Source organism: Haliotis rufescens, unplaced genomic scaffold, assembly GCF_023055435.1.
Source record: "Haliotis rufescens isolate VD_foot unplaced genomic scaffold, xgHalRufe1.0.p SCAF_31, whole genome shotgun sequence".
Lineage (NCBI taxonomy): Eukaryota > Metazoa > Mollusca > Gastropoda > Lepetellida > Haliotidae > Haliotis > Haliotis rufescens.
The window spans coordinates 440,035-453,442 of NW_025964013.1; the positions used below are offsets into that span (position 1 = coordinate 440,035).

The following is a 13,408-nucleotide window of genomic DNA, read 5'->3' on the forward strand; positions in this document are numbered from 1 at the left end:
CTATCTCCATCACACAATACATCATATGGTAATACAGAACGTTATCTATCTAAATCACGGGATACATCATGTGGTAATACAGAACGTTATCTATCTCCATCACACAATACATCTTGTGGTAATACAGAACGTTATCTCTCTCCATCACACAATATATCCTGTGGTAATACAGAACGTTATTTATCTAAATCACGGGATACATCATGTGGTAATACAGAACGTTATCTTTCTTCATTACGGGATATATCATGTAGTAATACAGAACCTTATCTATCTCCATCACACAATATATCTTGTGGTAATACAGAACGTTATCTCTCTACATCACACAATATATCATGTGGTAATACAGAACGTTATCTATCTTCATTACGGGATACATCATGTGGTAATACAGAACGTTATCTATCTCCATCACACAATATATCCTGTGGTAATACAGAACGTTATTTATCTAAATCACGGGATACATCATGTGGTAATACAGAACGTTATCTTTCTTCATTACGGGATATATCATGTAGTAATACAGAACGTTATCTATCTCCATCACACAATATATCATGTGGTAATACAGAACGTTATTTATCTTCATTACGGGATATATCATGTGGTAATACTGAACCTTATCTATCTCCATCACACAATATATCTTGTGGTAATACAGAACGTTATTTATCTAAATCACGGGATACATCATGTGGTAATACAGAACGTTATCTATCTCCATCACACAATATATCCTGTGGTAATACAGAACGTTATTTATCTAAACCACGGGATATATCATGTGGTAATACAGAAGGTTATCTATCTCCATTACGGGATATATCATGTGGTAATACAGAACGTTATCTATCTCCATCACACAATATATCATGTGGTAATACAGAAGGTTATCAATCTCCATCACACAATATATCTTGTGGTAATACAGAACGTTATTTATCTAAATCATTGGATATATCATGTGGTAATATAGAACGTTATCTATCTCCATCACGGGATATATCATGTGGTAATACAGATAGTTATCTATCTCCATCACACAATATATCATGTGGTAATACAGAAGGTTATCAATCTCCATCACGGGATATATCTTGTGGTAATACAGAAGGTTATCTATCTCCATCACGGGATATATCTTGTGGTAATACAGAACGTTATCTATCTCCATCACGGGATATATCATGTGGTAATACAGAACGTTATTTATCTAAACCACGGGATATATCATGTGGTAATACAGAAGGTTATCAATCTCCATCATGGGATATATCATGTGGTAATACAGAACGTTATCTATCTTCATCACGGTATATATCATGTGGTAATACAGAACGTTATCTATCTCCATCACGGTATATATCTTGTGGTAATACAGAACGTTATGTATATCCATCATACAATATATCATGTGGTAATTCAGAACGTTATCTCTCTCCACCACACAATTACACATCTGGTAATACAGAACGTTATCCCTCTCCATCATACAATGTATCATATAGCGAGGGAAGTAACCCTATGCCACAGAATGTGTATGTAGAGTTAGTGCCATGTGAAGATCACACTTTATTTCGGAAATTGTTTCAGCAATTTTCCTACTTATCGTAACCGCCGAGTAAAACGTGCGGTGATAAAGTGCGCGTAAGTCTTGCACAACCAGCAGCAGCCGACAGAACGGATGGAGTCTGTAAATCGTCACCGGGAACACAGGAACACGGACTTCAGTATCCTGTGCAACACTCGCAACATGTTTGTCGTTTGAGGTTTAGAAAGCTGATGATTAGTACCTCGCACTTGTATTCAGTGAAACTTTTCAATTCCAGTCAGGAAGAAGTTTTCTGGAGCCACCCCGCAAAACCCATTCACGGCAGCTTTGAGATCCTCGTTGTCGTCATAGTGCTTTCCACAAAAGGTGTTCTTCCAGCTTAAGAAACAGGTGAAAATCTCCTGGTGCCATGTCTGGCGAGTATGGAGGATGAGGAAGCGCAACGAACCCACATTATCACACAGCAGCCGTTGCAAGTCGAGAGGGGTAAGAAGAGGCATTGTCATGAAAAAGTAGAAATCCAGCTGTCAGCATTCCTCCCCACTTTTCTGTGATAGAATCTCCCAGTCGATGAAGCAAATTGGCATAGCAGGCACCGGGAATCGTCTTTTGATTTTCTTCGTAATCAACGAGGATCACACCCTTTGCATCCCAGATTACAGTGGCCATAACTTTCTACACTGATCTTGAAAACTTCTTTGGTGCCGGAATGAAATGGTGCCATACCATGGATTGACAGTTTGACTCGGGATCATAGCGGTAGTGCCATGTTTCAACACCCGTTACTTATCTCTTTTTGGATGTGACGAAATCCTCCTCAATTAGCTCTACATTGTCTCTGGCAATGACTGTTCTTTTTTCCTTAACATCCGAATTTAGAAACTTTGTCACCCAACGAGCAGATATCCTATTCATCTGTAGATGTTTTATGAACAACAGTTTCAGTGGATTCATGTCTTAGACCTGTGTCTTCCTTAAGTTCAGCAATAGCAAAACGTCTATCTGACAGGATAGGTTTTTCGATCTCCTTGACTGAATCCTAATTGATGGAACTTGAGGGAGGTCCAGACCTCGGGTCATCACAAAGGCTTGTTCTCTCAGCCTTAACATTGGAATAGCTAAGACACTTATATACCCATACATTTGTGACATGCGGTCATGAATTTCTTAGGGAGTACTTTTCTCTAAAGTCAATAACTTGATGACTGGTCGTAACTCGTTCTATTTTCATATCTGTGTCCATTTGGACCCTTATCGCGTTCAACTGGCTATCACTCATATACAAACTGCATCAACAGAACAAATGCACTTGCAATGAACTACTCAAACAATGGACCAGATTGACCAGCTCACTTTGTTATGGCCCACAAGTCAGGCTTAGAACTTTTTGACCAGCCCTCGTAGGACAAAGTGTAGGACTGAGGGACGTTTCATTGATGCCTCTATCTAGGTTCTTTGTTCCTCCACGAAATGCTAAATATATTTCAATACTAGCTTCACCAAATATCAATATTTTCCATCAAAAGATGTTCTCTTTTTCATTATAATTTACACATGAATCCAACACTGAGTTGTACTGCATGATACAAATACCACTGTCATGATGAACGATCTCACTACCCAGTGGCGTATGCGAGGCATGTAACAGATCGAAGCTTGGCAGTGGATCGTATTTCACCCTCACAAATCTCATTAGTTCTACTGATCTAACCTAAACATGGTTACAGCTACAATAGAGTTTAGACTGAATCCTGTAGCGATATCACCTGCAATTACGTTAATCGCGTGAGACGGCTGTATAAAACAACATGATAACATTAAACAAGCCAACTTTGTACCCCCGGGAGGTGCTTACTGTCGCCTACTGGAACTTGTTTGCTTTGGCCGTCTATTACTGGCATATATTTGTAATTACCGTTAACCCGGCAACACACTGCATCTAACAAGCAGCAATTTCACCAAAGAACACTAAAAGTCAGGTGTATTTCACGCGATTCTCAGGGGAAAACATTTCAATGTCGGGCCAGGCTGAAGCAAATCAGATGAACTATATTTCTTCATTTCCCGATGTGTGATTACCAACGCTTTCGTTTGTCACGCGCGCTCTGTGATAATCAAACATCCGGACAAAGGCTATGATTATGAGAGACAATTCTGTCATTTTTATAGCATTTAAACACTTACTGGTCTAGACAAAGCTACTGGAAATCAATCATTGCCTGACACATTATCAACAATACACTGCTCAGACTCATACAGAGTTCTACAAATTCATACAGTGCCCTACGTCATTTTTCCAGTTGGAATGTAGAACATTAGAAATAGTTTCTTGAAAGTAATAAAACATGTCTACGTCAACAACACACTTACAAACAAAGTCTAAATGATAAAATAAAACGGAATTAAGAGAGACCGGAGTCGTAAAACCTTTGGTTTAGAGAAAAACATGTACGGTTTTTATAACCTGTTTTATAACAGCATCGAGATAGGCAAGTTTAATACCAGCAATGACCCCTCATCCCAACGTGCGTCAATGAGGAAGAAAGAAGCCTTACCTTTATTACCCCCGCCTCTAAGTAATATCCTTCTCTCCGTTGACTTCTGCACAGCACTGACAGAGATGTTGGTAGTGGTGGTCGTACGGGCAGGGCTTGTCCAATCGAACGCGCCGCGATCTGTGCAGTCCCTGCAAGCCATAGAGCAGCGAGCACAGACCGCTGGTGATTGGCGCGATTGAGAACTATGTAGCAACACCTGTCTCGTGGGCAAACTTGTTTGGTGTGTGTTAGTGTGTGTGATTGGTGATATATGGTGGCAGCATGTGACATTGCGTGAGTTTGTGTGTATTAATTTTGCGTGTAGTAAATGAATGGATCGTTTATGTAGGACGTTTATTCTAAATATTTTGAAGTGACTAAAGACGTTTACTTGTGAATCGACCTGTATTTCTGTATGCCTTGGTGTGTCAGACAACCAATATGTCGGTGTGCCTTGGTGCATTTATTAACCAGTGTGTGTGACAAGATGCGTTTTCTATCTAGTATGTCTATATATGTTTGACGTGTCTATGGGGCCGCAATGTCTGTGTTGGATATCATGTGATTTATGTGATGTGTTTACGTGATTTAGTTTAAGTTTTTGTCAAACAGTATTTCTTTGTTTGAGTGGTGGTTGACATGGTTCAGTATGTGGACTACAATAAACATTAAAGTGTAATCATAATACTTCTATTCACTCAATTGAGCACTTCTATATACACGAAGATCCGGGGTAGAATACGTCTTCAGCAACCCATGGTTGTCGTAAGAGGCGACTAACGGGATCGGGTGGTCAGGCTCGCTGACTTGGTTGATGAAATGCATCGTATCCCAACTGCGTAAGTCGATGCTCATGATGTCAATCACTGGATTGTCCGGTCCATAGACAATTATTAACAGACCGCCGTCAAATTATTGTAACATTGCTGAGTTCGGCGTGAAACAACAAACAGACAAAAAAGAACAGATACACAACAAAACAAGTATATTTGACAGATATTTGTATCATTACATGAAGCAAATCTCTACATGTATGACATCAAATACCGAATGTTTATCATCCGGTAGTGCTGAGACTGTTCAGGGTCATGAAGAGGTCATGATATTGGAAACCAGGCAGCACATCAATACCACGTGGGTGTTATTATGTTCTACTTTTTACATCACTGCTACCTAGACGAAGAAACATATAACTGACTGATGGTAATACCAAGAATACCAACATGCGTACAGGTACAGCACAACGGTATCGGTATCCCAATTTAAAGTCCTCTGTAATGCAGCGCCAAGAAATGGGAAACAAAAACTCTCTGGTACACGTACGGGATGCTCATGTGCAGTAAGACCTGATGATGATGAAGCGCCGTCCCTAGGAAGCCGCTTCAGTACAGGGGGTGTGGAGCAACCGACGGCATGCACAGGGTCGCTGTTATCATAACTTCATGGTGCCTCTGTCTGGTACGTATAAATGATTTGTCCATCAAAACGACCCCGTTTATAAGGAAGTCACAGAACATAAGGGTTGTCTCTGTTACATCTGAGAAGAGACTGCTTGTTAAAACATGACATTGTATGTGTGTCGTGTACACAAAGGGATTGATGTACTATAATGTAACAATGAAAGCCGAAATGAATACTTACGGACTATAATATAGACTTCCGTAGATCTATCACCATGTCAACGAGACACGTTACAGATGTACACGTGATGACAGTGACACGCTGCATGCTGGGAGTCAGGAACGGATCAATGAGGACATTCGCTGCTTCTAAGGTGTAAATGTATTTCTGTCTGTCTGTATAAATATAAGCAATAAAACCCTTTACATATTCATTGGAAATCTCTGCTATAAGCAGACTCGACTGTACTATTCCGACCACATTTCTAACCGAAGCATGTGTTTATGAATCACTATCAAGTCGTGATGATGCCAGGTGTTCGCGAGGTGAGCTCGTGTCCCCCGTCACAAACAGCGTAAACGCAAGTCGATTCTTCACCGGAAAAACACGGGAACATATGGCACAAATCAAACAGGCGAATTGCATCTGACATCATATTAGTCACTGATGCGTCAAATTACCTCCACATGTCTGCTATATTTTTTAGGAAAGCTTTGGTGAGGATTAACACCAACTATGTCCTAGCTTCCATACAGTTTCCGTATACTTTCCGTATAGTTTCTGGAAATAGTTTCATATAGTTTCCATATCGTTTGCTTATAGTTTCCATAGTTTCCATTTAGTTTTCATATAGTTTCCTTACAGTCGCCATAAAGTTTCCAAATAGTTTCCATATAGTTTCCATTTAGTTTTCATATAGTCTTCTTACAGTCGCCATAAAGTTTCCAAATAGTTTCCATATAGTTTCCATTTGGTTTTCATATAGTTTCAATAAATATTCCGTTTAATTTCCATATAGTTTCCATATCGTTTCCATATAGTTTCCGTATAGTTTACATATAGTTGCCATATAGTTTCCTAAAAGTTTCGATATTGTTTCCATTTAGTTTTATATAGTTTCCGTATAGTTTCCATATATTTACCATTAAGTTTCCATATAGTTTTATATAGTTTCCATAGAGTTTCTGTATAGTTTCCATGTAGTTTCCTTATAGATTCCGTATAGTTTCCTTGTAGTTTTCGTATAGTTTCCTTATTGTTTCCATTTAGTTTCCATATCGTTTCCATATAGTTTCCTTATAGTTTCTATATAGTTTTCGTATAGTTTCTTTATAGTTTCCTTATAGTTTACTTATAGTTTCTATATCGTTCCCATATAGTTGCCATATAGTTTCAATATAGTTTCCATATAATTTCCGCGTAGTTTCCATATAGTTTCATTTTAGTTTCCATAGTTTCCGTAGACTTTTCATATAGTTTCCATATCGTTTCCATGTAGTTTCCATATCGATTCTATGTAGTTTCCATATCGTTTCCATGTAGTTTTCGTATAGTTTTCATACAGTTTCCTTATAGTTTCCATTTAGTTTTCATATAGTTTCATTATAGTTTCAATAGTTTCCATATCGTTTTCATATCGTTTCAATGTAGTTTCATTATAGTTTCCATTTAGTTTCTATATAGTTTTCGTATAGTTTCTACATAGTTTCCATGTAGTTTCCATATAATTTTCATATAGTTTCCATACAGTTTCCGTATAGTTTCCGTATAGTTTCCTTATAGTTTCAATAGTTTCCATATCGTTTTCATATCGTTTCCATGTAGTTTCCATATCGTTTCAATGTAGTTTCATTATAGTTTCCATTTAGTTTCTATATAGGTTTCGTATAGTTTCTACATAGTTTCCATGTAGTTTCCATATAATTTCCATATAATTTCCATATAGTTTCCATACAGTTTCTGTATAGTTTCCATATAGTTTCCATTTAGTTGTCACAAAGTTTCCTTTTAGTTTCCATTTAGTTTCCTTATAGTTTTCGTAGACTTTTCATATAGTTTCCATATAGTTTCCATATCGCTTCCATATCGTTTCATGTAGTTTCCATATCGTTTCCATGTAGTATCCTTATAGTTTCCATATCGTTTCTATATAGTTGCCATGTAGTTTCCATATAATGTTCATATAGTTTCCATACAGTTTCAGTATAGTTTCCATATAGTTTCCATTTAGTTTCCATATAGTTTCCTTATAGTTTTCGTATAGTTTTCGTAGACTTTTCATATAGTTTCCATATAGTTTCCGTATAGTTTCCATCGCGTTTCCATGCAATTTTCATTTAGTTTCCTTTCGGTTTTCGCATAGTTTCCATATAGTTTCCATCTAGTTTCCTTAGCGTTTCCATATAGGTTCCATTCAGTTTCCATTTTGTTGAAATGTAGTTTCCTTATAGTTTCCATATAGTTGCCATTTAGTTTTCATATTGATTCCATTCAGTTTGGATATGGTTTCCTTGCAGTTTCCATTTAGTTTCTATTTAGTTTTCATATAGTTTCCATATAGTTACCATTTAGTTTCCATATAGTCTGTCAGCACCGAACCATTGCCCGAGAGTTTGACCAACGTGTAAACCCAGCATTTCTTTGAGATTTCCTCCAACACTGACACGCCGTAATATAAAGCAGATCTCAACCTAACACACTCCGCGTCAGACCAAAATACGTTACAATATGGTACTTGTTGTTACCATGCCTGGCACTCGGCATTAAGAGGCTTAAGCAAGGACTGGTCGGCTCGCAGTCGGTATACTGTGTCTGAGTGTTGAACTGCGGCATGGTATCTTAGTGGACTAGCACCATAAAATCGGCATTAGTTCGCACTAGTACAAGTAGCCACACACGCACACGCACACACACACACACACACACACACACACACACTAAAACACACACACACACACACACACACACACACACACACACACGCTATATGATTGCAATAATCTTGAACGCAACGGTTAACCCCATTTCACCTCACTTAAACGAACTCAATTGATATTCTACATTTTCGTAAAGAGGAGGCGTAAGTACATTCCTAACAGTGGAGTCTGTAACATATTATGTTTCCTTTATCTCATTGCATGATAAATATACATACTTATTCGATAATATATGTGAAATTAAGCAATCATGTTGTTTGACCGAGATGTGAATTTAGAGATTGAAAGAAAATCGTACTGACATAGTCCTGTCCTTAATTTATAATAAAATAGACATATAACAAGAAAGTGATATTCATTTACAATGTCATTCAGGGGGCACAATTGTCAAATGCGTTCTTCTCTTATGATATCTATGTTGTATCCAGTTTCAAATTATAGATCATGCGAACAACACTGAAATCCGACTAAGGAAACCCGTAATTTCTTAAACTTTGTTGTTCCCACCATACGCTGCCATAACCAACGGAATATAGCAAGTCTTTTACATCTGTTGCCCAATTTTGTTTGCAATCTTTATCTTCCATCATACGATAACATTATTTCGGAAACCAATACGATGGCATATTCAACAATCTTTACCAATTTTTAGAAACCTTTATTTATGAGAATATGTGATTTTGAAATCTGCCACAATCACCATATCCCATTACATTAGGTATATTAACCTTCAAAGCAAGACATTTCATGCAGACATATTAATGTACTTTTTCTATTTCATCAAGTTTACCGAGTTCCCAAGTCTCCGCTCCATGTAGCAGTTTCAGACTTATCTTGAACTCAAGTATCTTGGAGAGGGATATGTTAGCAATATTTCATTTGTTTTAAACAACTATTAGTACCTTTTGTGCTAGCACCGATACTTATATACTCGGCATTTATAAACAAAGTAAGATGATTTGTAAAACATACACCCACATATTTGAGAAAGAGATCGTTTCCAAGGGTTTCTCTTTGTTTTACCAATGGTCTTTTTGAGAAAGTTTCCAACCATTTTAAAAACAACACCGGCCTTCGTTTTATCTTTGCTAACAATTAATTTACATTCCTCCAAATATTGTTCTAATACATTAATTTGTCTCTGTAAACCTCCAATGGTATAGGGGAGTAATAGGATATCGTCCGCAAATATAAGTCAAAATAATTACGTTATATCAGGATGTAAATGATTTCAACTGAGGTAGTTATCTTGAATTTGTGTTGCTAATTCATTAATAAAGAATGAGAACAAAAAGCCTTTACATGCAGCCTTACTCTACGTTTACTCAAGTTCCGGTTGTTTCTAACACATACTTTACGTAAATACCACATGCAAGTGCACACATGATTCCAGGAGAATATAGCAGTGACTAGAACTTTTCGTGGTACAGAGTCAGCTGCCTTTGCAAATAAAAGCGATAAAACCCTTTCCTTAGCCACAAGAGTCGGTCGTACGATTCCGACTGTCTCATGAACATGCGTTTATGAATCACTATCAAACAGTGATGATACTCGGTGCTCGCGAAAAGGTTAGTGTCATAAACAGCTTTAAACGCATGCAAACGCAAGTCAAGTGTTCACCTGACAAATACCAGTGATCACCTGACAACAACCAATCATCTTATTTGTCACTGTGGCGTCAAATGTGGAAAGGTCCTCCATATGTCTACCATAAAACGTTTTCAAAAGCTTGACTGGGGCCTTGAATGTTGTAACATTGATCAAACAACTTTTGAACTAGAGTTCTATGTGACGCTCTTTGAAATTCTCGTGGAAAGAACACGTACATAAAGTATGGAGTTCGCCACCTTTTCTTCTTTTATACAACAGTTTGTAGCATAAACATAGTATCAATAGTTGTAATACCTTCTCTAAATCCAGCTGGTGCTTAATGTATTTGACTTGTTAATGATAGATGTATCTTACTGAATATGCTTAAAAGGGTAATTAATACCTCTGTAATAATGTACGTTATTTATACCACCTTGTGTCCCTCCCTCACTCAATATTTTTAATATTTGTTTCCTACTATTCTTAGTCTGAAAGCAATAATGGACTAAAATGATTGACGGATTATTATTATTATTATTATTATTATTATTATTATTTACAGATTAAAATAAAAAATGCAGCAAAGGGGGTTTGGGTGATCCTGGCACAGTCAGGCTGGTTAGGCTCATCATCAGCTCAGGGCCCTTGCCCCCTCTACACGCAGCCCAGGGATTTCTCCCAGGAAGTGCTGCCTAGTCAAACCCACCCAGAACTCTTCGGAGCATGTGAAGACTCCCCCAAACTGCAGCCTTCAGCATTACCCAGATTGTCAGGGCTGTATTACTGGTAAGCAAACCCGGGTACTCTCCCAATGTCAGTCAACAGATTGGGAGGTACCAAACCTAAGGCACCGAGAACAATGGGGAGGCGGACAACTTGGTTTTTGGGATGCAAGCGTGACATATCGAAATCGAGGTCCGCATATTTGCCACGTTTTTCCTGAATCTTGTCAATCACATTAGTGTCATAAGGGACAGAAAATTCAATAATATAAATGGATTCATTGGATTTATCAAAAAGGACAAGATCAGGTTTGTTGGCCTGGATACGTCTGAGGCTGTATACGGGCCTATTCCAAAGAATTTGGTATTTATCATTTTCCATGACGTCCTCTACATATTCCGGGTCGTACCATGGATGGATCTCTGTGTCAAAACCACAAGCATGGCGAAGACGGCAATAAAATGATCGAGACACTCCACCATGTCGCTTTAGATACTGTGTTTGTGTCAAGACAAGACAAGAAGTTTATTGTATGAAAGGCCTCCGGCCTATATACAAATACACACAATGTATACATACTTTCAACATATGTGCATTCTAGGAGACATTTGTATTTACAAGTTCTTGACGAATATTGAGTGCTTGATGGAGAAATTAAGCTAGGCTGTAGATTACATCAGAAGATTGATTAGACATAAGTGATATAAGGGATGTGGTACATTGCTGTTTAAGGTATTTAGCGGGTACAAAACGTTTTCGGATATCTTGGTAAAACTCACAGATAAAAAGTATAGCTTCTTCTTCTTCTTCTTCTTCTTCTTCTTCTTCTTATTATTATTATTATTATTAGATTGTCTCACTCGAGAGAAACATTGATTATATATTTTCAAATAAATTTGATTTGCCAGTTACCATCTTCTGACGTCATAGTTTCAGTGTGGCGTCATTTACCTGCAACATCAGAATGGACTCTTTAGCCTTTGAAAAGCAATATTTTGCGTGCTCTTTGAGGAGCTACAGACAGTATGTAAAGTTACACTCGTTACAATATCAGTACCGGAGTGACCTTCAGCTTCCGTGTCTACAAGTCCCTCAGTCTCAACATGAGCGTGGACCAAATATGTCACACACCCTGCCACTGCCACACAAGTCAACATGAGCGTGGACCAAATATGTCATACACCCTGCCACTGCCACACAAGTCAACATGAGCGTGGGCCAAATATGTCACACACCCTGCCACTGCCACACAAGTCAACAGTTTGCTGTCTTTGTCTTACAGATCTCAACCTTCAACACCAGAGAACAAAATCTCGATTATCCGCTCAAACAGATGCCACTGGGCGAAAGAGGCAAAATAGCGGGTCAAATTATATTAATAGATATATTCCAAACCTATGTAGTTGATAACACAGCCAGTTCGCGTTAATGAAGTACAGTGTCGGTGTGTGTGTGTCGGAGATGGCATTGTTACGTTGTCCTGTCTTCATAAGGCTTAGATGATTACCATAGGTCTGTGTTCCTCCACACTCAGATGTACCCACTCTATTGGACGTGAAGCAGCTTACCGCTCTGTCTGCGGACCAACGCATTCTGTGTGAACAGAAGACAATCAGATCCCAATGGCAAGCTGGTAACATGTCTGGAAGCAGTACAAACCACATGAATATTGCATTAACGAAATATGGTGAATGTGGCGGCTGATGACGTTGATGTAGCGTGTGGACATGCTGTTCATGTTGCGATGGATGTTCTGACATCTTTGCCGCTGTAACAAGAATTGTGAGTTACGGATTCACATTACAAAAACATATGTGATACCTTTCCCGATATACAGGTAGGGTTAATACTTAGCTCTTAAAACCTGTCCACGAACGTCCGCTGACATCAACGTATGAATGAAGACTCAGTACCTACACATGGGAGATCGCTTGGTTTGTTTGAATAAGCGATACCAGACTAGCACGCCGTCACATCAGTTATCCGCACAATATTGCTAGCATCTCTTCCAGTCAATACAACAAGCCTTGCAGCAGTCGTACAACACTTCGCCTATATACAATCACGGCACTCAAACTTGCCACTGTAGCCCAGCAGTCATAAACCAATACATGCTTGAGAAGATGGTGTTATATCCAGTATTGGGTAACTAACACTAGACCTGTCCACCGTTGAAAATGCATTATTCTGGCTCGTTGCCCCTGTTCCGATGTTATCAACGGATCAGAGCACCCCTATTAGGTTCCTTGTATCAGGGGATAGTTCCGTAATCCGGTTACACTAACGTCATTTGCAGGCCTGCCTCCAGGAACGCTACTCGATGTTTCAAGATTGGCTCAAGTGATGAATATTAATGACACTTGACTGCTGAAGGTTTTTCTAGGATGTCACATCGTGATAGGCTGGTGTAATGAGACGGACAGTTTTATATTCTGAAAATGTATTGTATGTAATGCTGTAAATGATCACTTTTTAGAGGCATGTTCCGTTAAAGAACAAAGGTTTGCTTCAGAAGTATTAAAGTAGGAGCTGAGATGTGCCGTCGTGTGAATAAGGTGTTTTTGCATCAGATACATGCATCATCATTGAACAGTGCTTCGGGAGGGCAGGACATGCTAACCTTTTTGCGAACACTTGGTGTCATCACTGATTTTCAGTGATCC

The 13,408-nt window shown here is 38.5% G+C and overlaps 1 protein-coding gene across 1 annotated transcript in view; it reads right to left on the reverse strand.

The window, feature by feature from the left end:
- Positions 1-4,274, reverse strand: part of LOC124136805 (nociceptin receptor-like) — a 65,115-nt gene extending 60,841 nt beyond the window's left edge. The window contains exon 1 of the mRNA XM_048380519.1: positions 4,114-4,274. The gene's annotated coding sequence lies outside the window, so the exon portion shown is untranslated. The remainder of the gene's footprint in view (positions 1-4,113) is intronic.
- Positions 4,275-13,408: the final 9,134 nt, after the last annotated feature.